Source organism: Diadema antillarum, unplaced genomic scaffold (genome assembly GCF_040938485.1).
Source record: "Diadema antillarum isolate AM-2024a unplaced genomic scaffold, OU_Dant_1.0 seq00000290_RagTag, whole genome shotgun sequence".
NCBI classification, from domain to species: Eukaryota; Metazoa; Echinodermata; class Echinoidea; order Diadematoida; family Diadematidae; genus Diadema; species Diadema antillarum.
The window spans coordinates 994,639-1,019,420 of record NW_027271316.1 but is presented as its reverse complement, the minus strand read 5'-3'; the positions used below and the strand labels follow the sequence as shown (position 1 = coordinate 1,019,420).

General features: G+C 38.0%; 1 protein-coding gene across 1 annotated transcript in view; it reads left to right on the top strand.

Annotated features, from left to right (window-relative positions):
* LOC139730076 (uncharacterized) overlaps positions 1 to 24,782 on the top strand; it is a 177,954-nt gene that overhangs the window by 53,849 nt on the left and 99,323 nt on the right. The gene's annotated exons all lie outside the window — the stretch shown is intronic.

The window sequence follows — 24,782 nt, the reverse complement described above, 5'->3', positions numbered from 1 at the left end:
TACACATAACATATGCATGCACCGCGCACACACAGCTAGCTAGCTAGCCATAAATGCCGGCCAGCAGCGCGATCCGAGAGCGCGAGCGCAGAGCGAGGTCACATGACAACTTTCGTCCAATGATTTTGCTCGAATTCTCTGACTTATGCGCATGTGCAATTTCAACACCAATTAATGACACCAAAACTCTAACATCAACCTGTAATTGAATATTTCGACACCAGTTGGTGTGATTCTTTCTGAACGGGACCTAAAATCAACACCAAGAGTGTTAATATTTTTCGATTCTGTGCTGGTGTTAGATATTTAACACCCTAGTTTTTGCAGTGTAGATTTACGTAAAATACAACAGCAACTATCGGTATGATACAATACATATTATACATCTACTAAATATGGTGTTTATTTCGACCATTCAAAGATTCAATCAATTATATTCACAGTTTAGCCCCCCATGAAACTAACTCATGAATTTACCGACCCCCCCCCCCCCCCCCCCATCTCGGTATTGTACCGATAATACAATCATGTGCTCAGCTATTGGTTTATCAAATTAATTTTGTTATGATATTATTCCTTAAAGGACAGTTTGATGGTCAAATGATAGTTCACGAGACTGGAATCCGTACTCGCAGGCGAGACTTAATTTCACATATTTTGACAAACACGGTGCAGGTAAAATAAATTTTAATCATAAACGATAGAATACGTATTATCACGTATAGCTAGTCTTTATATAACCCTAAAATTGCTAACTTAAAAATTTACTTTGTATTTGCTATGTTAATAAGAAAATATATTTTGATGCAAAAAAAAAAATGTTTTATCGTGTTTATAACATGTACAATGAACCGTATGAGCTTCCCATTAAAGGCAACAATGATATCCATGCAGATTTTTTGTGCGTTTATTTACTGTTCATCGTCTTTTCTTTATTTTTAGATAATTATATTAAAATTTGCAGTCCTGAGACCGTATAGGCGAAAGTGTGGACACAGTTTGCAGTGCCACTTGTCACAGTCATAATATTTAATGTTATCAAAGATATTATATATTCTTAATCAACTTTGTTTTTGTTATTCTCTCTGTGAACAATTTGTACATAATATTATGAAAGCTTACATAATTCGCTACAATAAATAAGCACGTTTGCGCGTACAATTTATCAATCTACTCAATATTAGATTTTTGAAGAACAACTTATTACATGATACGGAGACGTCGCCAAAAATGCGCCTAAAGTATCGTAGTATCTTGTAATTGTAATGGGATTACAATTTGTCCAAAATACGTGTTTACTATACGCGCTCTCTCTGAAATTAGTCTCCTCTGCGACGAAGACAAGCGCTGAAGAAACGGTTGCAAGTCGCGCAAGCCATTATCGCCGGCGCCACACGTTCCAGCAATTGGATGGTCGCCCTGGGTTACGGCTGTACATAAGGAGAGAGAAAGGGAGAGAGAGAGAGAGAGAGAGAGGGGGGGGGGGGGGGGGTCGTCGAGAGCGGCACAAAATATTTTCACGTGTAATCATAAAATAATTGTATGACTCTCCATGCAAGAAGAGATGATCATTATCTTCAAGAGATCAACGCGTATACGGAAGAAAATTGATAAAGACCTTCCGCTTTCTTTCTTCTAATTCCTGAAACAATAATGGAAGGCGTTACGATGGCTAGGAGAAGATGATTAGATAGATCATTACGGTAAGGCGTGAGGACCTTATTTTATCTCAAACCACCCTGGTGTTTTTTTTTTAATTTTTATAATAATATTGATAATGATAATGATGATGATGGTGATAATAATAATAATAATGCTGATAGTAATAACAACAATAATAGTAATAATAATGATAATAACAATAATAATAATAATTATATAATATTGACTGGCCTTGAGAGAGTTACCAGAAAATATTGCCCAAACTCAAAGAGTATTGCCCGAGTCGAAGACGAGGGCAATATTCTTTCAGTGCGGGCAATATTTATCTGGTATCTCCCTCAAGGCCAGTCAGTATCATGATTATTACATATCCCCTGGGTAATAATCAGGAAAATATGTGAATACGGCTAGACAGTATGATATAGATAAAGCCACATTTGACTACCTGTAGATCATCACCAACATGCCGAATAATTGCAAATTGTTCATCAATGTACATCATTCAACTCCAACTTCCAAGATGCATATGCAGTTGTAACAGGCGAACTTCAAACATCTGAACGTATATTTACACTTTGTTTTTGCTTTTGTTTCAATTTGGAGAGTTGTAATAACTGATGTTCACTGTGCAGTTATTGAGCACAAATGGACTAGTCATTGTTTGACGCGTAGTGCTACTGGAAGTGGTCGACCTTGTATGAGTTGATTTATTGGCGTTCTTCTGCGGTGCGTGTGTCCCGGATTTGTGAATGTCTCCTCTTTGTGATTGACCGGAATGTTTACACGTAAAGTGAATGGCGAGACCCGGATGGAGGGTGATACGCACTAATATCGCCCTCTGACCTCGACGACCGATCAAAATACCAACTACAATTGCCCCACAAAAGTACCTCATATACAGGTAATAATAATAATAGTTATTATTTTTTATTAGTATTATCATTATTATTATTATTACTATCGTCATCATCATCATTATTATTTTGGACAAAAACAATAGTTGCTCTCCTTGTTTCTATACAGACTCATTTCTTTCTGTAGCTTTCGACACTCTGATCATCCGTTGCTTAACATTTGGTACGGACTATACTACGGGCTCGCATTCTGAATATTTCGCGCGAGTATCAATTGGCATTTCATAATCGGGTATGAGATGTATTACATACAGAACATTGTTGAAGATCTTGTGTGGTATACATTTTTTAGACAGAGAGAATGTGAATGATAGAGAAAGAGGAAGGGAGGGAGAGAGAGATGGAGAGAGTGTGTGTGTGTGTGTTTGTGTGTGTGTTCGCTTGTTCGCTTGCGTTTCAGGTTATACCCGTCTTCATGAAATTCGTTGGAATGGTTACTGCAAAGTAATTGAAATTCCCCATCGCTGTAATTTTGCATTTCTGATGCATAATACGCACATGATCGCCATGCGTGCGTATTATATACGTCCGTGCAAATCAGACGGTCGTACCAAACTGTCGGCTCGCATTTCGTACAGCACGGCCCCAACAATCAGTCAGCGGTGCGCTAATTTTCGTTGATGCCTCGACTGCAGCGATGCTTTGTTTATTCAAATGCGATTATATCTGATTGATTATACTCTCCCCATGACGGGAAGGCAGACTATAGAGAAGAGACGGAAATAGAGATAGATGGATAGATTGATGAATAGATAGATAGAGAGATACGGAAAGAGAGAGAGAGGGATGGGGTGGGGGAGATAGGAAGAGACACAAATTACAGAGCTCTGTACTCTGAATGGGGACAAATACGTTATACCGTCATTCAATCGCATAACGTTCGCTATGAACCCCAATTTTTTTTTCAGCAACTTTGTTGAATGGACGAAGTCCATAAACGATAGGCCTAGTTATAATTACCATTTTCAGGATCGTATTTTTTTCTCTCTCTCCTATAATGCAGCTTCTAGTTTGTCTTCTCCCCTTATTTCGGTTCTTGTTCCATTTAAGATTTTCGTTTCTGAAGAGTATCTTACAGTCTTTTCAAAAGCCTCATTTGTTTTTAATTTGTGTGTGTATGTGTATATCTGTGTGTGTGTGTGTGTGTGTGTGTGTGTGTGTGCACCCATTCTGACACCGTATAAAATAGAATTATATACCTTTGTGATATGTGTGTGCCTGTGTGTGTGTGTTTGTGTAGGGCCTAAACTTGTACTCATATACACTGTACTTTGTTAACACACTTATTTCAGATCAAAATGAAGAAGGCTTGAATAAAATTAATTTAGTTGGTGTTTAGCCTTGTTAAATCATGTTTTATAATTATGTTGATTTCGGCGTCACGAAGCAATGATTCAATATTTTGTTAAGGGATTTATCTGTTAGACAAAGGAAATACAATACAATACAAATGAAAAGTCCAGAGTTAGTGAAGTGCGATGATTTTTTTTTTTTTTTTTTTTTTTTTACATATCTAGTACCACTTCAACCATTCCCTGGTTTCAGCATTTCGAAGTTTGTATGTCGTTTAAAATTGTAATGCTGAATCTAGTCAGCATTTTAATAAGCACTCGTAAAAGGAAAACATTACAGGTCATCTTTATACCATGCCAAGTGATAGGGGTCAAATGCCAAGAATCACATTCTGAGCTGTCAATATTCTGGCGGTTTTACTGACAGAGAAATGTTTATTTTTCATAGTCAGAAAAATATGTAACTATGATACTACGTGCAGGGAAGGTTGCTGATCAATGTTTTGGTAAAATAAATTTGGTATAGATGCTAGCGGCATTGTCCAAGTTTACAATGCGAAGAATGTCAGTTGGAAGCTTGACGTGGAATCAGCAACGCGTGGAACAGTATACCATCTTTCTCCTTATGTCCCATCCCGCCAACAAAGAGAGAGAGAGAGAGAGAGAGAGAGAGAGACAGAGAGAGGGAGAGAGAGGGAGAGAGAGAAAGCAAAACGTTAAAATCAGAAAATCAGAAATAAACGTTTGAATTGGCGAAGAGAAAACAAACAGACTTGCGTTGCGGTGATGGAGAGAAAGAAGGAAAATAAAAGAAACACAAACAAATCATGGTCACTTGCACAAGGAAAGAAAAAACACTTCACATGGCCCGCAGAACAGTGTAACCACAAAAGGAGATTCGAGGGTTACAAAAACAGATAACAACAACTACACGTTAGCATTGCCGTAGTCGAGTGTGAAGAGCATGCCGATGGTTTGCTATTATTTCCACACAGCGCTCTATGTATAAGACTTCAACCTCCTCCGCCCGGGGTTTGGTGTCAAAACCCCACCTCCGCGCTCCCTCGGGGCTTGTATAAAAAAAGCGGGCCCAATTCATTATTGGCGCATAAACACGCGAAATCACACAGCGCTGGCATGTATCACACATGATAGTACCGAGGCCTGCATGAGTCGCAGACGCCTCGAACGAATGGCGGGCGCGGGTAAAATGAACCGGGGGTGGGGGGGGGGGGGGGGGGTGTACGGTTAACGCTTCATAAGAGGTGATTAAATTGAAGGTGAAAAACATTGATGGCCAAGGTGATGGTAATACTGATTAGACATTTCACTCATATCGATATTGTATTAACTGGAGGTAACACAATTCTAATTTATCAATACATTTATTTATTTTTTTTTTTGGGGGGGGAGGGGCTAAGTGTACTCGTTAAGGTAACAGTTATAACTAATTTATCGTTTTATGCGTATAGTATCCACTAATTGAAATCTATCAAGATTTGGAAATATTCATGAACAGTATACATCGTAGAGCACGATATCTTATTGCAAATATCGTTTAGGTCCATTGACTGATCAACAAAACGAGGGGTACCCATAATTTTTCATCTAAAGAATTTGCAGAGAATGTCCTACAATTCAACACATGACAGGTACATACGGCTTTTCCTTATGAATTATCAATTAACTTAACCTTGACACCAATTTTTGACTAGTCAATGGTCATGTAGAATACTCTAGTTGCAAGGACACGCCCACTCGTGTTCCTAAGTGAAGCGGTTATTGCTGCATTCTGATTAGTGCTATTGAGGAGGTGTCATAACCAATAATCCTGTGTTTGTCCTATAGATTTTGAGAGTATCACTTTAGGAGAGTAATTATACGCTGTATAAAAGGTATCCCCATACAGGTGCTAAAGAATAACCCTCACTGGCTGTATGTGTAGATTAGTCCACTGAGGGCGCAACGAACTGACGATGCCTTTCACTTGGGGCGGATCACACGGATGATGACTGCCTCCCCCTGGCGGACCTTCTCCATCTTGAATTATTTAATTGCGATGACGTTGTAGCATCCCAGTGCGTGTCCGTCCAATTAGAGCGTGAGGTATTGTGAAATAATGCACGGAGAGTGTCTTTAGGGAACAATGCACTACCATGAACGGCGCCGAGAAAGTTACATCGCATGGCGCGAAAGGGAAATTAAGCATTTTATTTTTCCCGGAAAGTGAAAACGAAATGTATGGAATGACAAGCTATTTTTGTCGTTGGTTTATAAAAGAAAAGAAAACAATGGAAATCACCTAAACTGATGCTTGGAATGTTTATTTTCGTCAATTTTTTTTCTTCTTCTTTTTACATTTACGGTGTCAGGGACTTTTATGATGTTATATTTTGTTTTGTTGTCATTCTCATAATAAACAACAACAACTAAATTCAGTGTATTATATAAGAATATAAAGAATGTACTTTGTGTATGTTCCATAAAGAAGTTCAAAATCGTATACGCCAAAATCCTAGGAGTTGCTGTAAGTAACCTCTTGTTTGTGGTAAGAACTGTTGCTCTGCAGTGATCTACACGGTTTATATATCGCATGCGGGCATTCAATTTTTAGATGTAAATTTCACCGATTTGTATAATGATATATATATATATATATATATATATATATATATATATATATATACAATCGGGTATGTGTGTGTATGTGTGTGTGTGTTTTATCATAACACCAACAATTACTGATTGATAATGAATTATTGTAATTAATAGATGATTATACATTACCATAACGCAATGGTACATCATAATCACAAGACACGAACGATGCTCGTCACTGCACACACTTGTAACAAAGAAGAGTAATTTGCCGCGATGATCAAACAGAATTCATTATAGAGTGACGATAATAGATATAATAATACGTTAATTTTGATACGTCAACATCGAATTTACATCGACAGTCGCTTGATTGATGATAAGGCAAAATAGAAAGCTCAGATCGCGCAGACAAGGCAATACATCATCCGAATTCGCATTAATGCCATAACATGATAATTGCCTTAATAAGTTTTTTAAAGACTTTTTACATTGAGATAATTTTATTTAAAAAAAAAAGATGCATTTGAATTTGATGCCTTCGTAATGGTACAAGTCTTTTACCCCGTCACAAGACTATGATCTCAGAGAAGTAGAATCGCCATTATGACACGATCTTTGCTATTTTGGGTGGCAATATTATGGTCATGCATTAATGGTCGAAGATGCAAAATGACCTCCTTCCACAGTGTAGACAACGCTGTATTGATCGTGCGTAAAGACAACCTTATATCATACGATAGTCACTATGATGCTAAACACGCATGATATACTATAGGCGCCATGGAATGGACCAATATGTAGACTACAGAGAGGGCATGCGGAACATTGCATTCAAGGAGAAAGTGATCATGTGAAGAATGCAAAGCATAATAGTTCACATTGTATCACTCTTGTAAGTAAGGGTAAGGCCGCCGCCTGAATTCGAGATTGCTGCTACTGTATTTTTTCCTTCTCAATTTACGGTTTTCTGCAAGGTTTAAAAAAAAAAAAGACACAGCGACTTGTATGCAAAGTACAACAGGGGAAATACAGCATCGAGTCCGTAGAACTTCTAGAATGATAAAGCACAAGATTAATGTGTTATCATTTGATTCAATTTGACATAGCAAATTCAGATTCAAATTATTTGATTTCCATAGAAAGTAATACAAAGCAATATACATGACGCTTACATGAATACATAATATTTTAAGTAACTTTGAATCACGTAAGTTTCAACAAAACATGGATACAATAACGGTATGAACTGCCATGACTTAATTCCTCGTTTCGCTTCAGCAGATTCTTCATTACAATATGAATGAAAACTGAAGACGACAAAGTTTAAAAAGAAAAAGAAGAATACTTTGGACAGCGTAGTATTTTGCCTTGCTGACCAGTACTTTGACCAGGGAGCGAAATATCAATACAAAAATAGGGAAAAAAAATCTCAAGTGCTGTGTAAATACCAAAAGGTCATGTAGGGATGAAATTTCCCTGGAGTTGGGAGGACGTCCAGGTGGAGGATATTGCCATGAAAGTAAGTTAGGCTTTCTCTACAAACAGACTGTGATGGCTGCTGTGAAGACTCTCTCTCAGAGGCGAGTAATGTTTCATAATCAGAAGGAGATGACCTTCAAAGATAGATTTTTGTGTGTGTATTAGCACCTCCTCCCCCCCCCCCCATGGTCTCTGCCACTAAAAATCTAATAAACCATGCGTTGGCAAGTTCCCATGTTATACACCTGAGTCGAGTAAAATATCGTCAACAAAACATCTTGTGAAAGAATGTTTACGTTACTTTGACTATAACAATATGATTCGAACTCCGCATACAATGAATCAAGACGCAGGAGTGCAGGCCATGTGGCTATACTGAATTGCAAAGTAACAGTTATCTATCACATTGCACGTTGCGTCTTTTTGACATTACAGGGTACTGTCTGTCTTTAATCATTCCTTTGTTGAACTCTCGGGTATTCTAAAGGGTACAATCGTACATGATAAATTAGAGAGAGTTTTATTCAAGGGTATCTTTGATAGGTTCACGCATTGGCACACAATGCACTGAGCAATGTTATACGCGTTTCAGTATTTATAACGTGTTATCAACCAGCCTCTCTCCATACTCTCTCTCTCTCTCTCTCTCTCTCTCTCTCTCTATATATATATATATATATATATATATATATAGGATATTTTTGTTTTATAAATATTGGCTCTCCATTTTCATAGATTCAGTATAGTATGTCACCTGCTTTCAAAGGTAATTCAGAATGTACTGATAAGGAGTTGATTTAAATTCTCTACGATAGGTTTTATATATCATCGTTATAAAAAGAAAGTATTTTAAGGATGTGTCTGCGCGGTGTTTTAATGACGGGCAGGCCCATTCACTTTACGATAAAGACTGATGAGAAATATAATTGTAGAATGTGCCTAAATTATTTCTTTATCAATCCGTGATGGACCACCTCATGACCATCTATTTCAATAACAATTTTCATGAATCTTGAGCTTTGCGAACCTGTCCGATGGAACACTTTGTTATGTTAAAACGAGTGTCCTCGCACGAATCGTATGTCGATTTTACACTGACGTACCTTTGCTATCGCCCTACCGATGCAGTATACAGTCGTGTGTTTCAAGGTCGCGGCGCCCCTGTGTGTCTACCGTTTGCTCAGGCTCACACACATTGTCAAGCAGAGCGTCAAAGTGAATGGCGAAAAGTTGCCACGCGAGTGCTGCGCCGAATTAAGAATTTCGCAGGGAGCGTTTATCATGGCGTAGTGTTGTGATACTCGCCAACTGATAGAGTTTCGTGCAGCCGCGAAGTCCGGAAGAGAAGGACGAAATAGGCTTCGAGTCCGTACAGGTGTGTGTCGTTATGACCGTGAAACTTGCAGGCTCAGTTTATGTAAAGAGATGACTGGCTTATCAGAGAATGTACGGAATGTTCCATTTGAAAATGAGGGGCTTACTCCTCCGCGAAGCGAGATTTTAATCATCCTATTTTGAGGTCAAAACATTCTGTAGTAAATCAACAATTGTTAATAATTGTAATCGATATCTGTCAGTCACGAAGACAAATTCAACTCGAAAATCGGTAATCGTCACCACCTGTTCACAGAAAGAACTATCTGAATATAATACATGCAAAGAACATTATTAGTACTGAGAAGCAAAGTGTATCAATGTTAATATGTTTCGTCGCACTTCATGAGGTTCCTGCATGTTATTGTATGATTGTACATTTTGCTGTTAATGCCGCAATATGAAAACGATGTTTATACTATGTAGTCCCACGTGCGCATGATACCAAAATGATCCTCTGTTTTTTAATATAAAAAGTTGATGATTGTATGATTATGCAACCTGAAATATTTATTATTTTCAAGAACCGCTTTAAAATTTATTAGTTTCATTCAGTATGCAGGAATCATAATTGTTATCATTATTTTTTGTTGTTGTGAGTTTTAAAAAGCATTATATATATTTATAGCCACCGATCAAATTGAGTTAATACTTTGTTTTCTGTGATACATTATACATGTCTCTTGTTTCGACCATCCGTTTCATTTTCCTCACACAACCATGAATGAATAATCGTATAAAGATTTGGCGCCCTGGTGAGAGAAGTAATCATTACAGGAACTGTTGCAGTTTTTCTTCGTTTAGTGGGTGTTGCAGTTCCAAAGAAAGCGACGCCACCGCGCGCGTTTGTGTGTGTATGTGTATCATAATATGTGTGTGTGTGTGTGTGATAAGGTAAAATAGAGAGCTAAAGATAAATAGATAATCACAAGAAACATGGAGACAGTAATGTGGTAAAAATTTGGATATATATATAGAGAGAGAAAGAGAGAGAGACAGAGAGAGACAGAGAGATATAGAGAAATAAACAGAGCGAGAGAAAGAGAAAGATTAATAAAGAGGGTGAGACAGATAAATAAAAATACAGATAAAACAGATAGAAAGAGAGATTGATACATAGAGAGGGAGAGATAAATATAGATAGATAGATAGAAAGGGAGAGAGAGAGTTTGAGAGAGAGTTTAGTGAGTGAGTGGTGTGTCTCAGCGCCTTGACAGGAACTAACATTGGCAGGCCTGGACAAGATATTTCTAGGTCAATCATTCCCCCGCGCTTCAAAGCATGTCGGTATTATTGCATACCACAAACCCCTCCCCCAACTCATCCTCGCCAGGCTGACATCATCTAGTTGACATGCACATAAATATAACATACACACATACAAACAAAGATATACAGACACATTCAGAAACGTAACAAACACATACTGTACATGCTTCAATGGCGACATATTTGTGTGTGTGCGTGTCCGGGTGTGTGTGTGTGTGTGTTGTGCCTATGTGTGTGTGCGTTTTGTAAGCAAGCGGAAGGTTTGTTAGGTACTAACATGAATGGAAGAAGTCTAATAGTCAACTATGTAGTAGTCATAGTATCTTTTTGATATCTGCTGGCATATTTCAGGGATTACCCCAAATCAAGAACAAGGTATAACAGTACCACTTCCTCTGTGAAAGTATTCCTTCTTCTCCTCTTCCTTCTCCTCTTTCTTCCCCTCCTCCTCATTTTTCTTCCTCTTCTTCTTTCTCTTCGTTTTCTTCTACTTCTTTTTCTTCCCACCGTTTTTTTTTTATTGGGACGCAGTTTTACGTTTCCCTGTCTCAAACGTTGCACGGTCAAGAGACTAATCACCTTTCTACTGATGTTGTACGTGGTAACGCTTCTTCAGTGTGCAATTACAGCTTATTGTCCTCACCACCTGCCCAAGGTGCCCCTTCATTTGGCTGACGTGAGAAGACAGGGTTGTTTGAGTACATCGATGATAGTCTTTTTCATAGCACGGGGTTGCGTGTAAACTATAAACTTCATGTTTGTGTACACTCTCAGTTCGCATTATGCAATGTTATGTGTACTGCTTTTTCTGGGAAGACGGAACGGACTTTATGCATTTTGAATCCTTGTTTCAGTGCAAGAATAAAATATTGTCGGATGTGAATGACACAATTTTTAGATCTCGGCAGAGAAATCGCTTAAACGCCTTTGTATTTTGAAAATCTGTTTCTCATCATCTATAGTCATTCGTAAACTAAGTAGAAAAGGGAGAAGAAAAAAGAAAGAAAGAAAGGAGATCTGTATAACTCATGTAGTCCCATCATATTGTAGTTTGTGTTGGCGTTTATTTTTTTGTCAATATCTGCCGAGAAGGGACTGTGCAATCAAGATCGTCAAACCAAAGAGGTACTATAGGCGAACATGATGCTTACAACACGTAATCAAATCTGGACTTATTGAAATTCTCAATTGTGAAGTCCAGTCGAACAGATTAAATCACGTGTTGTTATTGCGCTAACTGGATAAATCAAAGTCCTAATAGATGGACTTGAAGAGATTATCAAAAACGTAGATGGATATCGAGATATAGCTGGATAAATAGATATAGATATACATTGTAGAAAGATAGAGGTAGTTTTGTGTATGTGTCTATGCGTGTGTGTGTAGAGGTCATACATTATAATTGTATGTGTGTAATTGCGTGTGTGTGATTGTGTGTGTGTGTGTGTGTGTGTGTGTGTGTGTGTGTGTTTGTGTGTGAGTATTTCAATGTGTGTATGAAAGTAGACAGGGGAAAGCAACGAATCTGTTTCATGACTTAGAATAGACCCATTGCGATAAAGCTTTAACCAACTGCCATGACTGCCATGGATTGTAATTATGTGGCCTGTGTCGGTGAGCTAGCGAGGTAGTACATGGACCATGCTGAGCACGCATTAAACTGGTGGCCCTGTTCATTGGCTGTTTCCTCCCACGCGGAGCTGTCTTCCCATGCAGCTTCGCATTGGCACTGAACCCCTGCAGTATTAAGTATACAGGGAAGTGCATCATGCATTACACGGTGCCGATGGTATTTTGAAAATAATGCCCCTGAGAGGGTAATGAAGTGTCATTAAAAGTAGCAAACAAATACGTCTACGTTTCACAGCGAAGTACTTTCATAGAATTCGAAAAAAGCACATTGTTTCTCCCCCCCCCCCTCCCTCACCCTTGTGTCGACGTTCTTTGACATCCCCCCTCAGAAACACGTTACCGGTTTTCCAAGTTTTGTGTCTGTTGCTTGGAATATCGAGGCTTTCTGTTCGCCTGCTTAATAATAGGGGTCTTAGTCCTTTGTGAGAGATAAACTTGTGCAAAAACCCACACGCACACAAACGATGCGGTAATAGGATCGTTTGTTCTACAAGAGTGCAATATGCGCTTTAATATTTTTCATGATCTCAGCAATATATAGAACAAAAAAAAAAAGAAGAATCCCATCAAATTTCCAGTTTTTTTCTGTCTGTTTGTGGCGATAATTAATGGGATTAAAACCGCCAGTTATGGGTAGCCCTATGTAATATGCAGCGAGAGGAATGTTTCATAGCTAGTAAAAGAACTGGCGTGAGACTAACAGTATCATTCATGATTTCTCGTATTAAGACATTTAAATGGAAGGTGCCTATATATAGCCACTCTGATATACAATTTGTACTATATTACCCATGGTACTGTCATGGGATTGATTCGCTGTCACAGACAAGCCATCAGCTGTTTGCTGCGGCGGTGGGGGACCATGAGAAGGGTCGCATCCATGTCGCCTGGCTACATACACCCATCCTAGTCAACCTCCAGCATCAACATGCAGTTATCAAGAGGATACATGTATATCATAACAGCGCAGCCAGGGTGCTCCGAGATAATTGAATAAGGCAGACTCCACGTTCTAAGAGGTAGTATTCTCACCAGCCGCACGAGACGATCACTGAGGGAAGAGTTATAGAGAGCATGAGGCGTGTGGAGAACAGTTGAGCCACAAAAATTGCATAAACAGAGTGCAGTGCATAGTTAGCGCGGCATGTGTTTGCACATGTCGGTTAACGTAGTCCACCAATAGCAACGTGGGTAGTATATCACGTGATTACACTTTAGGTACAGAACAGCGAATTGGCGTGACGTCATATCACTATAGGGCATCGACAGGTGGACCTTTAATGCGTACTTTTCTCATTGAGGGAGAAGTGATAACCAAACAAATGACTATTATGTGATGAAGGCGCTTATTCTGTTAGTGCTCATGACCTTTCTGTAGCCTAAGATTACATAAACGATCACCTTCGCGTCTACTGTATTGGTGGCCTAGTATGTAAGAGTTCAAATTCCTTGCATGATTAATAAATGCGATCGCAACAGTCAACCGTGAACAATTTCAAATGCAAACCTTGAATCACATTTTTTTTTTTTAAGGAAGTTACTTTTAAGCGACCGGAGGTCGTAATGATTATCACTCACTTCGAAACATGTTAACATTTCTTATTTCCAACTGAGAAATCTTAAAAAGAGGCAGCATTTTGCCATGAGCGCAGAAAGGGAGTACAACAGGCGTATACAATTTCGCTCCAACTTTAAATCCTTGTGTCAAGGATGCGATTATAAGGATCTGTGAACAAACGATTATTCAATTTTCATATAATGTATATTGCGCGATATTACTATACAGGCGTGCCATTAACAGGAGCCTTGTATGAATTGGGTCCCATACATCCGATAAAAACATAGCGACAATTCACCAAGTCTTAAAGTATACGACATGAATCACGCATCGTGATAGCTGACGATTGTTCATACGTGGACCTTTAAAAGCGCGCACCTCTGCGAGATGCAATGGATGAGCAGGCGGCCATTATTATGCCAAGGCCGAATTGGTTATCCGGTGGTCTGTTTTCATATGACTGTGCAGGCCATCTATACGGCCGTCAACCCAAAATCAATATGAGTATCCCTTTCCTTTATAACATTTTTTTTTTTTTTTTACTTCTTCATGCTGGCATATACGTGCAGATAGTGAATTGCATTTCCATCCTCGCATAGCTTCACCACGTGAAACTGCATTTATTTCAGCATGCCTACTCGTTTTTTTTTTATTCTTTTTTTTTATAGATTACCTGTCTATGTGACGACGACATGCTGAAACGCAACGACATGTCCTTTTGCAAAAGTGATTCATTTGGTAATATTATCTTAGCCAGGGATATGCATAATAAACAGGTGAATAAGCGGATGATAAATGAATGAATTTTTAATGAATAGATAAATAAGTAAATACAAAAATAAATGAATAGTTAAGTAGATAAACAGACTTATTATATATCTATTGATATAAATGGTTAAATTCAGCAACTATACATCGAATCGAAACCAGACGAAAAGAGAGAAAAAAGACAAGCAAAAAATGTTTGCATCAATGATTACATTACGCTATTGGAACTCTCATAAAACTTGCAATTATTGCGGATACTGTCATGTAGTACTAGTAACTGTATTTTCTAACCTGCTGTTAGAAAAGGGGACGGGCCATCTCTTGTCAATGCAGAAAATTTCAGTGTATACATCCTCAAAAGAGCCCAGGAGCGTAGTATCGTAACTAGTGGTATATACAAACTGTATAACGGCACTCCAGTATATAATCCTGATTATGAAGTGTGAGAACGAGGAGGGGGGGGGGGGGAGGTTGAGGGTTGAAGGGGAGCTGTAGGAACCATGGGGATTAGTCAGAAAATGAGAGCAGAGAAAAAACGCCTATCATATCTCGTTATATTCATAAGAGAGTCTGGGAGGTGAATGGTAAAAGATATTGTTATCGTTATATCCCATCAAGGTCAAGCTACAATCATTCCACGGTAATTTTAAGCTCCTTTCATTTAATTAATCAATTTTCCGCATATTTAAAGACTTATATTAGTGACATAGATGGATAGACACATTGCAGAGAGAGAGAGAGAGAGATAAAGATATAGATAGAAAGATAGAGAAAGATCTGTCTTCTATGGTAACTTAATAGTTAAGATACCACACAAGATCTTGTTACATGAATAAACATTTTTGTTTGTAATGTTTCCTTTACCTCTTTTCTCACATCTCCATGCTTTCTATCTGCATTTCTCTGCTCTTATTAATGGGCATCTATCGAAACAGGTTTCTAACATTATCCTCAGTATCGTCACCGTGATATGCTCAACGAGACATTAAATTTTTACTTTGCCATATGCGCGAGTTTGCGTTCTGAGGGGGCACTTTCATATATTACAATTCTTAAAAGCCGTCATAATAGCCCACCAATGGATTTTAAACGATGTCACTGAAACCTCCCTTTTGGATTTTTGTAACTGTTGGAATGGCAAAGGCCTAATCTTAAATGTTCTCCGTGTAATACGTATGCGAGGTTATGCAGGAATTTTATTCATATTAAACAGTAAGTTATGAGAATTCCTGAGAATATCATTGCATATAGTAAATGTAATAGAGAGAAGGAGGTACCGTTTCCATTAGCATGCGTTACGACATTCTTTACCATAATCCTATGAAGAAGTTACACCGTAATTTTTACCCAGTGCGACTAGTAATTTACCACCGGTACGCTCCCGTATCTTCAGTGCGTGGTGAGCTGCCATCGTGCGTTTTGTACGCCATTGCTTGTATGCACGTCATTCGAGCTACTAACAGTATACTGCAAGCCACCCGCCACGAAACGCACGAGTTCTGTGTATGTAATGCTATACCCCGGCCTTCCGTCTAATGCATCAACTCTCAGGGGGACGAGAATTCCTCCGCATAGCGGGGCCGCGCCGAGCCCGGCAAGCCGTCTCATTTTGCCGGCGATGGCAATAAAGTGACCGTGAGAGTCGTGTGCGATCCGAAATTGAATTTTCCACCCATAGGTCACGCGTCGGCCCCCGCGCGAAGGGATATAATCAGGAATGAGCAGCCATCTCCTTTGGTTGTAAGGCGGGCTGGCAGTGTTGTAGTGGGGCGGAGGGACTGATGTGAAAAGATTTGTCTTTGTCCACCGATCTGTTTTTTACACTTGCACTCATCCCCGCCCCCTCCCACCTAATGATACTCCTAAAGGCATTGCTTCCTTGACAGGGAGTTATGCTCCTGAAATAATCACCACGCCATCACTGAATTTGCACCTCTGAATTTCACTGATATTGGAGAAAGATCAGATGTAGAACATGGCCTTGTTATTAAAGATTATAAAATCTGCCTCGCACATAGTCGGGAAAAATATACAAGTTTGCCCTTTTGAGACCAAAAGATTAAATCGAATCTTTAAGTTGTCTTATCAATTGTGACAGAATGACTTATGAATTAATGTATTCAGAGGGTTAAGGTATTCCTGCGATTAACCTCTTCTGTACCAATGAGTCAAATGTGCACAAATTTCACACAAAGAGCTGTGGACAAGAGATAAATTTGGCATGCAGAGAGTTAAAATACAGAATGGTATTCATGGCTAAAATAATTTACCTCATGAGGCATTGCCACAGTGAATGCAATAATATTGCAAATAATCTAGTAAAGACGAAATTAAGGGAAACATCACCAAGTGACGTAACGTCTGGTATGTGAGATTAATGGATCAAAGGCATTTCGACATGAATATAAAGTTGGCACTTTTTCGTTCTCGTTCAAACACTCTTTCATTCTGGAATCTGACCAATAGGATAACCATTGCAAGGAAATAACAACAACAACAACAACAGCAAAAATAACTAAACAAACAAACTAACAAATCAAAACCCACAAACCAAAAATCAAAGCACAAACAAAAACAACAACTGATGTTAATACACGCACGCTAGGTCATGAATGTAAACAACTTTGTTATTAAAATGAATCAGTACAAAGGGATCTAAGCCTTTCAGTTTGTATTTTTTTTGTTTTTGTCTTCTTATGTTATAAACGGGAGACGCCAAAAAAGTAAGGAATCGAATCGAATGCAACTTCTGTTTTCGATCATTCTTCATAATGTTGTGATTGCAAAGGACAGCGTGACGTAGTCGTGTTGTATACTGCTGATTAATAATCGCCTATCGTGGAATCAGTACTACAGTGCCCTTGAATTGTAATTTCTGTGTGTGTGTGTGTGTGTGTGTGTGTGTGTGACTATCTGTATAGCCACAATCTCTTTACTCCTCTCTCATCTTCCACCAACTTCAACAATAATGTTATGCTTCAGTGCATTCCCTCATGACGAGGCGCCGCATCCCATCATGCACCTCCCCCACCCCGTCTCCCACGCATGCATATCGGATAATAATTTTCCTTTGCATTTAAGTGCAATAATTCCCCTACAGTGCCTTGGCATTTTCACCGTTCACGTTCCACACTGTGATATCTGGGAAGAGCTTTGCAGGCGAAATTTCAACGCCCATATTATCTCGTCTCTTTAATCTACACATTTATTGTGCTATTATAGATCGTGAATATATTGTGTGATCTATAGTAGATGGTAACGTAGTAAAAGACAATATTGTTATTGTTATTGTTATTGCTGCTACCTTCCTACTGATGAGGCTACCCTGTTGAGATAAGACTGAATAAACAAATAAAGACGAATACACTTATCTTTATTATCATTATCACTATTATTAGTATCATCATTTCCATTATTATTATAATCTAATAGTAGAAGTAGTGGCAGTAGTAGTAGTCGTAGGAGTAGTTATGGTGATAGTATAGTATAAGTTGTCATTATTGTTATCAATGCTATCATGGTTATTATTGATATTGATATTATCACAGTTATGCAGTCTTGACGATGTCGTGCACAGTTATTATTGTTTTGTCATTTTCTAGCCATGTATAGTAGGTCTCTTTCTCTCAAAATTTTGGATGAATGACATATATTACAAAAATTATGTTTGGTTTTGATGTCAATGCTATAAATTGTGTTTTTCTCTCTTTTCTCTTTCTCGGTCTGTCTTGGTCGTGTTCGTCGCTTCATGTCAATTCCCATGTTCTTCTGAAAAGGTAAGTGAATTAATTCCGTACCATTTGCTAGCCATTTGACACATTAATTCCATGCCAGGATTATAGTCATGCGAGATAGAATTATTGACTGATGATCTGCTGTCTTACTCGTGGCTGATGGTGAATTAAATGTGGCTAAAAAGAATATCAAACTTTTATATGGTAAACAAATAGCGCCAGAGGATTTATCCATTAAAATCATTCGCTCGAAGCATTTTGTAACATAATTAATCAAGACGTACAATGAACTATACATTATAAGAACAATAATCGACCCATGATTTACCGAACAGGGCTCATGTCCATGTATTTTATGAGCTTGTTCCAGAAATAAATCTTTATAAACTGTCCATTCTTCCATGTAAAAATGCTGTTTTCACAGTATCAGTATAAAGTTGTTTAAGTGTCCCTCTGTACATTTGAAGAGATTGTGTGTAAGCATTACAGTGTGATGCGTAAAGCTGATGTGCATGTGTGCTTGAGAAAGTGCGCGGCACATCCTCCGTTATTAGGTGATCCGAGTATCCTCTCGGATCACCTTCTGTATCTGTACTGATTCTTTGTTCTTCTTCTTTTTCTTCTTCTTTCTCCGCAAAAGTTGTGTAGAGGTAATCTCGGAAAGTCCTCTTCCTATCAATGTCAAAATTATACCATACATGTATCATGTCCCAAAGACGATCCTCCTAATAAAATCATAGTGATTAGTCGACCGTGACGTCACTATGACGTCATTATATGAAAACACATTTTCATTCATATCTCATTAATGGAATAGAATTTTGCAATGAAATCTACGTCACATACATTTCATATTATGCGCATTTTACTCATATTCTCAAAAGTCATATTTTCTCTTAAAACGTGCACGTACGCGCGCGTTGAAATATTTGTATGCTCAAATCGAGCTCAAATTTTTTTGCACACGTTTCAGACCATTTGGAGCATTTTTTGAAAAATTGAAAAAATTGGACGGACGCGTACGCGCGCGCACATATTCGCACACACAGCTCATATGCAATGGAAATTTCCCGGTTTTTTACACTAATCGGATGCCTGAAATGTCAAGGAATATTTCTACCAAGTTTCAAGTCAATCCGACTCAATATGACGTCATACGGGCCCGTCAAAGTTGAAATTCCGCACGCGCGTCAATGGCGATATACAGTGCAACGATGCCAAAAAAAACCGCCAATTTTAAATCCGATTTTACTCGTCAGGATGGACTGTAACCCCCCATTTTCTTTACATATTCTGAAAGCTGATGAGTTGGACATGTTATTTCATGGGTTGGCGATGCTGGCAAAATGATTAAAAGATATCAAATTTCTTAATAAAGTAAAAAAAGTAAATTTTCAAAATGACGTCATCAAATTTCAAGTTCATTCAAGCGTATCTCACTTATCCTTTGCCAATTTACACCCAGATTTCAGTATGTTGTAGCTTATTATACGATCTTTCATTAATATATTACAACATTTTGATTGGATGACGGCATCACCTCGTAAAAATGGATTGAAAGTAATATTATCAAATTTGATCAGTTTACGTTTTATCTCTATGGGAGAGCAGTTTTTCTGGCAGTGAAAATTGACATGACTCTCTTTTTCGAGCACTAGCTCACTTATGCTTCAATGAATTTCTCCCATATGTTAGTATGTTGTAGCTGAGACTTTGGGCTATCGTGAGTGTGCCCTCCATTTTTTCATACGATGTCGGCATCACGTCGAAAAACTTGGTTGAAAATGGCACGAGGCTTCGATGCAGCGTCATTTTGCTTAATACACAGGGCCTATGGAGAATGAAATAGGTCATTGCGTAGCGCATCCGACTCGTAATCCTAAGGTCCCTGGTTCGAGGCTCACCCCTGCCAATATTTTTTTTTATTTTTTTAAATACTTTTTTCTTCTTTTTCTTTAGTTAATCTTAAACTCCCTCTCCTCACTTTATCTTTTTCTGATTTTTTTATGCTTCTCCTTCAAATTTCTATAAAATAACATAATTTTTTCTTTATTTTTCTTTCTTTCTACTACTTTCTGTGCAATAGATTAACAACAACAATGGCTATCAATCCCATATTTTGCACATGTTTAGTACATGTCACGTACATTATTTCATAAAATAACAACTACTTGATCGGACACCATCTTGGGTATGTAAATTAGGGTCAAAGGTCATAAATGTTTCATCCTGTATCTTGGTGAATACATGTCTTATCTTTCCCATATTTTGCACACGCAAAGACCATGTTACAAGAATCATTTCATAAAATAATCACTTTTTGCTTAGACGCCATCTTGGGTGTGCAAAGTGAGGTCAAAGGTGAAATATACGTCATTCTGTATTTCCGTTAGTGTATACGGAATTCGGTACCAAAGATGGCAGGTCTCACTCCCTTTTCTAAATGAGAATCCAAACATCACACGGCCAATGTCCCGTCAACACAGATGAAACCTGTATGGTCATGAATATTTGGGTCAGGACTCAAATTATTGATTCTCGAAGAGATCGGATCACCTAATTTGTCAGTGTTGACAAATTCCGGTTCTAGTCACTATTATTGTTATCATTATTATTATTTGGAAATATAGTGTACGCGAGGAATTAATACTTTCTTTGACAAGAATGGTGCGTATCGTATCATCTCTCGCTTTTCTATTCAAACGCATTGAATTTGCTTGCGCAGGATGTCGTAAAGACTATGCAGTGAAACAAGATGTCAGGTGTCATGTATTGTACGTGACGTAATCACTCTCAATGCCTTACCTTCGATTGAAAACACATTGAGTTCTGCTGACCTCATTTCGGTAGTTTTGTGTGTGTGTGTTTTTTTACATTTTTAAGCCCCTTTTTGTTCTAACAAACACACACACACACAAACACAAAATCTGTGATTTACAAAATATCTAAAAGACAATATCATTGTTCAATGAATTATTCAAAAGTCATTCTAGAATTGCCTACACAATGTTGTAATATTGCACTGTAAAAACATCGGTGTTAGATTTAACACCATGGGTGTTAAATCTAACACCGATCAATCTTCAATAGAGGACCACACCCACAGGTGTAAAAAATGTATTGTGACGGTGTTAAAAAAGCGTTCACCTGGCACTTCATGGTGTTAATTTGACACTGTAGCTGGTGATATTTTTGACACTGCGCTAGAGTTAATTCATTAATGACACCGCATGGTGTTGATTTGATGTTGATGGTGTTAATTTCAATGGTATAACACCCGTCCAGCTTCAATAGGAGACCACACCAACTGGTGTTACTGTGGTGTAAATGTGTTTACAAATTTCTTCAAAAATCAAGTACTTCATCGGAAAATTCTTCATCGTCTTGTTGAAGTTCAGAATAACAAGAAATTCAGTAACTAAGAAACTATCAAAAAAACAATTTTATATTTTGAAATGACACCCGGAGGTGTTAGTCTAACACCATGAATGAGCACCGGAAATTTAACACCAGCTCGGTGTTTCATATTTAACACCGGACTCTTTGCAGTGTGGCATTGTGTTTTCTCTCTGTCTAGAATTGGCAATTTACTTCAGAAAGCGTGCAGCTCTAAAGTGTTTGATGAAGTTTAATAGTTACATGATTATCATAATTATCAATTATATATTGTGTATTATTGCCATTATCAAACATGATTTAGTAATTGATGTAATGTTATTGTTTAATATTTAATATAGTATTTCTAAAGATTGCCAACTTGATGATAAAAAAAAAATAATCATTTAGTCCAGTCAATCTAGCGCTTTTTAGGGGGTAACCCACCACTAATTGCAACAGTAGGAATTTCACTGCAGTGCAAGTCGTTGAGGCCTCCTGAACACCATACTAAAAGTCCCAAAAAATCCAGTGGGGCAAAATAGTAAAATTTGCATAATATGCAAATTAGCACCTGTAATGAGAGAAAATTGACAGATCTTAGCTTCCCGTTATCCAATTTTAAAGATTTAAATGTGTAAACTTATATTTTGTAGGTCAATGAACACGATGGATGCCTTTTCGAATTGGTCATACAAAAATAATTTACATAAAATGCAAATTAGCGGTAGCTGTAAGAGTACATTCATAACAACAGTACTCACGTTGGCATAACGCGCGTTTTGCATATGGGGACGCGGGGTTGAGGGGGTAACTTAGGGCGCCTCACAAGGGGCCGCTTTTAATGTGCACCCCTTTTTACTATGTAAGTATTGTAAAGCAATGTATCCTGCATTGATTACATTGCATTTCTTGGAAACAAAAGTACCCTTGCTATAAGGCACGATCGAATTTTGATAGCATGTACGTTTGGAACATATATATTTGCGCTATATGATATTATATGTTTTCTATATTGCCAAGTGAATAAAGGGCACTTTGGGGGCACACGCCACAGGATTGCCCTTCAATAAGCACCCTCTTTATTGCGTACATCTTATAAAGCAAATCTTCTTCTATCATTTTCGTGACTTTTCATTTATATAAGAGTGTATTTTCTGCATTGCCGGACCTACTTTTAAAACCGCTCACGCTAGAACAAATGTATTTGGGTTGCTAATATCTGTATTTCGTAATAAAGGGGTGTGCGTAGGCGTGCATTTAGACACCTCCCCAGAGATTACCTTTGATTGTTCACCTCTTTGACAATGTAGTTATTGTAGAGCAATTTTTCCTCTATTTATTAGTTGCATTTTTTGGAAACAAAAGTGCCTTTGCTATAAGGCATTTCGAATTTCGAAAACATGTACGTTTGGAACATATTATTCGCATTATTATGATATTATATGTTTTCTATATTGCTGTGAGGGTGGGTTGTTTTTTGGCACATCCCACAGGGTTGCCGTTTAATGCGCACCCTCTTCACTGTATAGATCTTGTAAAGTTAAGTCTCTTCTATCATTTCCATTACTTGTCATCGATGAAAATTGTATTTGCTGTATTGCCGGGACTACTTTTACAACCATTCACGCTAGAACAACAGTATACGCGTTGCTAATATCTGTGTTTTGCACTAAGGGGACGTGAGCGTAGGTGTAAATTTGGACACTTCCCAATGGATTACTTTTGAATGTTCATCCTCTTGACAATAAAGTTATTGTAGAGTAATGTCTTCTCTATTAATTAGTTGCATTTCTTGGAAACAAAAGTGCCTTCGATATACGGCACGATGGAATTTTAGAAACATGTACGTTTGGAACATATATATATTCCCGTTGTTATGACAATAAGTTTTCTATATTGCCGTGATGGTGGAATATTATTTGACACATCCACAGGGTTGTCGTCTAATGTGCATCCTCTTCTCTCTATGGATCTTGTAAAGTTAAGCCTCTTCTATCATTTCCATGAATTTTCATTGATAAAAAGTGCATTTGCTGTATTGCCGGGACTACTTTTAAAACCATACATGCTTTATAGAACAATGGTGTTTGCGTTGCTAATATCTGTGTTTTGTCTTAAGGGGGCATGAGCGTAGATGTAACTTTGGACCATTCCCAAGGGATTGTCTTTTGATGTTCACCCTTTTAACAATATGGATATTGTAGAGCGATGTCTCCTCTATTAACTAAAACATATTTTTGAAAACAAAAGTGCCCTTAATGTACGGCGCGATCGAAATTTGAAAACATGTACGTTTGGTACACATAGTATTCGCGTTAATGATATTCAATGTTTTCTATATTGCCACGAGGGTGGTGTACTTTGGGGCACATCCCACAGGATTGACATTTAATGTGCATCCTCTCACTGCATAGATATTGTGAAGCAATGCTTTTTCTATCATTTCCACGACAGTCACTGACATAAAAGTGTGTAACTGTAACAGTATTGCCGGAACTACTTCATGCACGAAAGAACGTCGGTATTTGCGTTCATAGTATCCTTGCGTTGTAATTACGAGGCTTGAGCGGAGGTGCAATGTTGGAACACTTCTTAAGGGATTGCTTTGGATAATTGTTCACCCTTTTGACAATAATAGTTAATGTAGAGCAATTTTTCTTCTTGTAATTAAATTGCATTTCTTGAAAACAAAAGGGCAATTGCTGTACAACCGTAACGACTATATGAAGGCATGGTATATTGGAACATATTCGTGCTATGTGGTAGTGCATGTTTCCTATATTGCCCTGGGGGTTAAATGACTTTTAACACATCCCACTCTGTTGCCTTTGAATGTGCATCCCTTTGACTATATGATTATTGTAAAGCAGTGTCTCTACCATTCAAAAATCATGAAAAGTAAAGTGTCTTATTTACCACCCGGCAAAACGACTTTCTATATGCATGTTCAACTGAGTTTGATTTGGCATATAATGCATGTTTTGTTAACCTGTTTTGGGACCACGACGGTCAGGGTAGGAGTATCTGGGCACTTCCCAAGGGCTTGCGTTTGAATGTCCACCTTTTTGACAAAATAGATATTGTACAGCAACGTCCCCTATTACCTTAATTGCATTTTAAC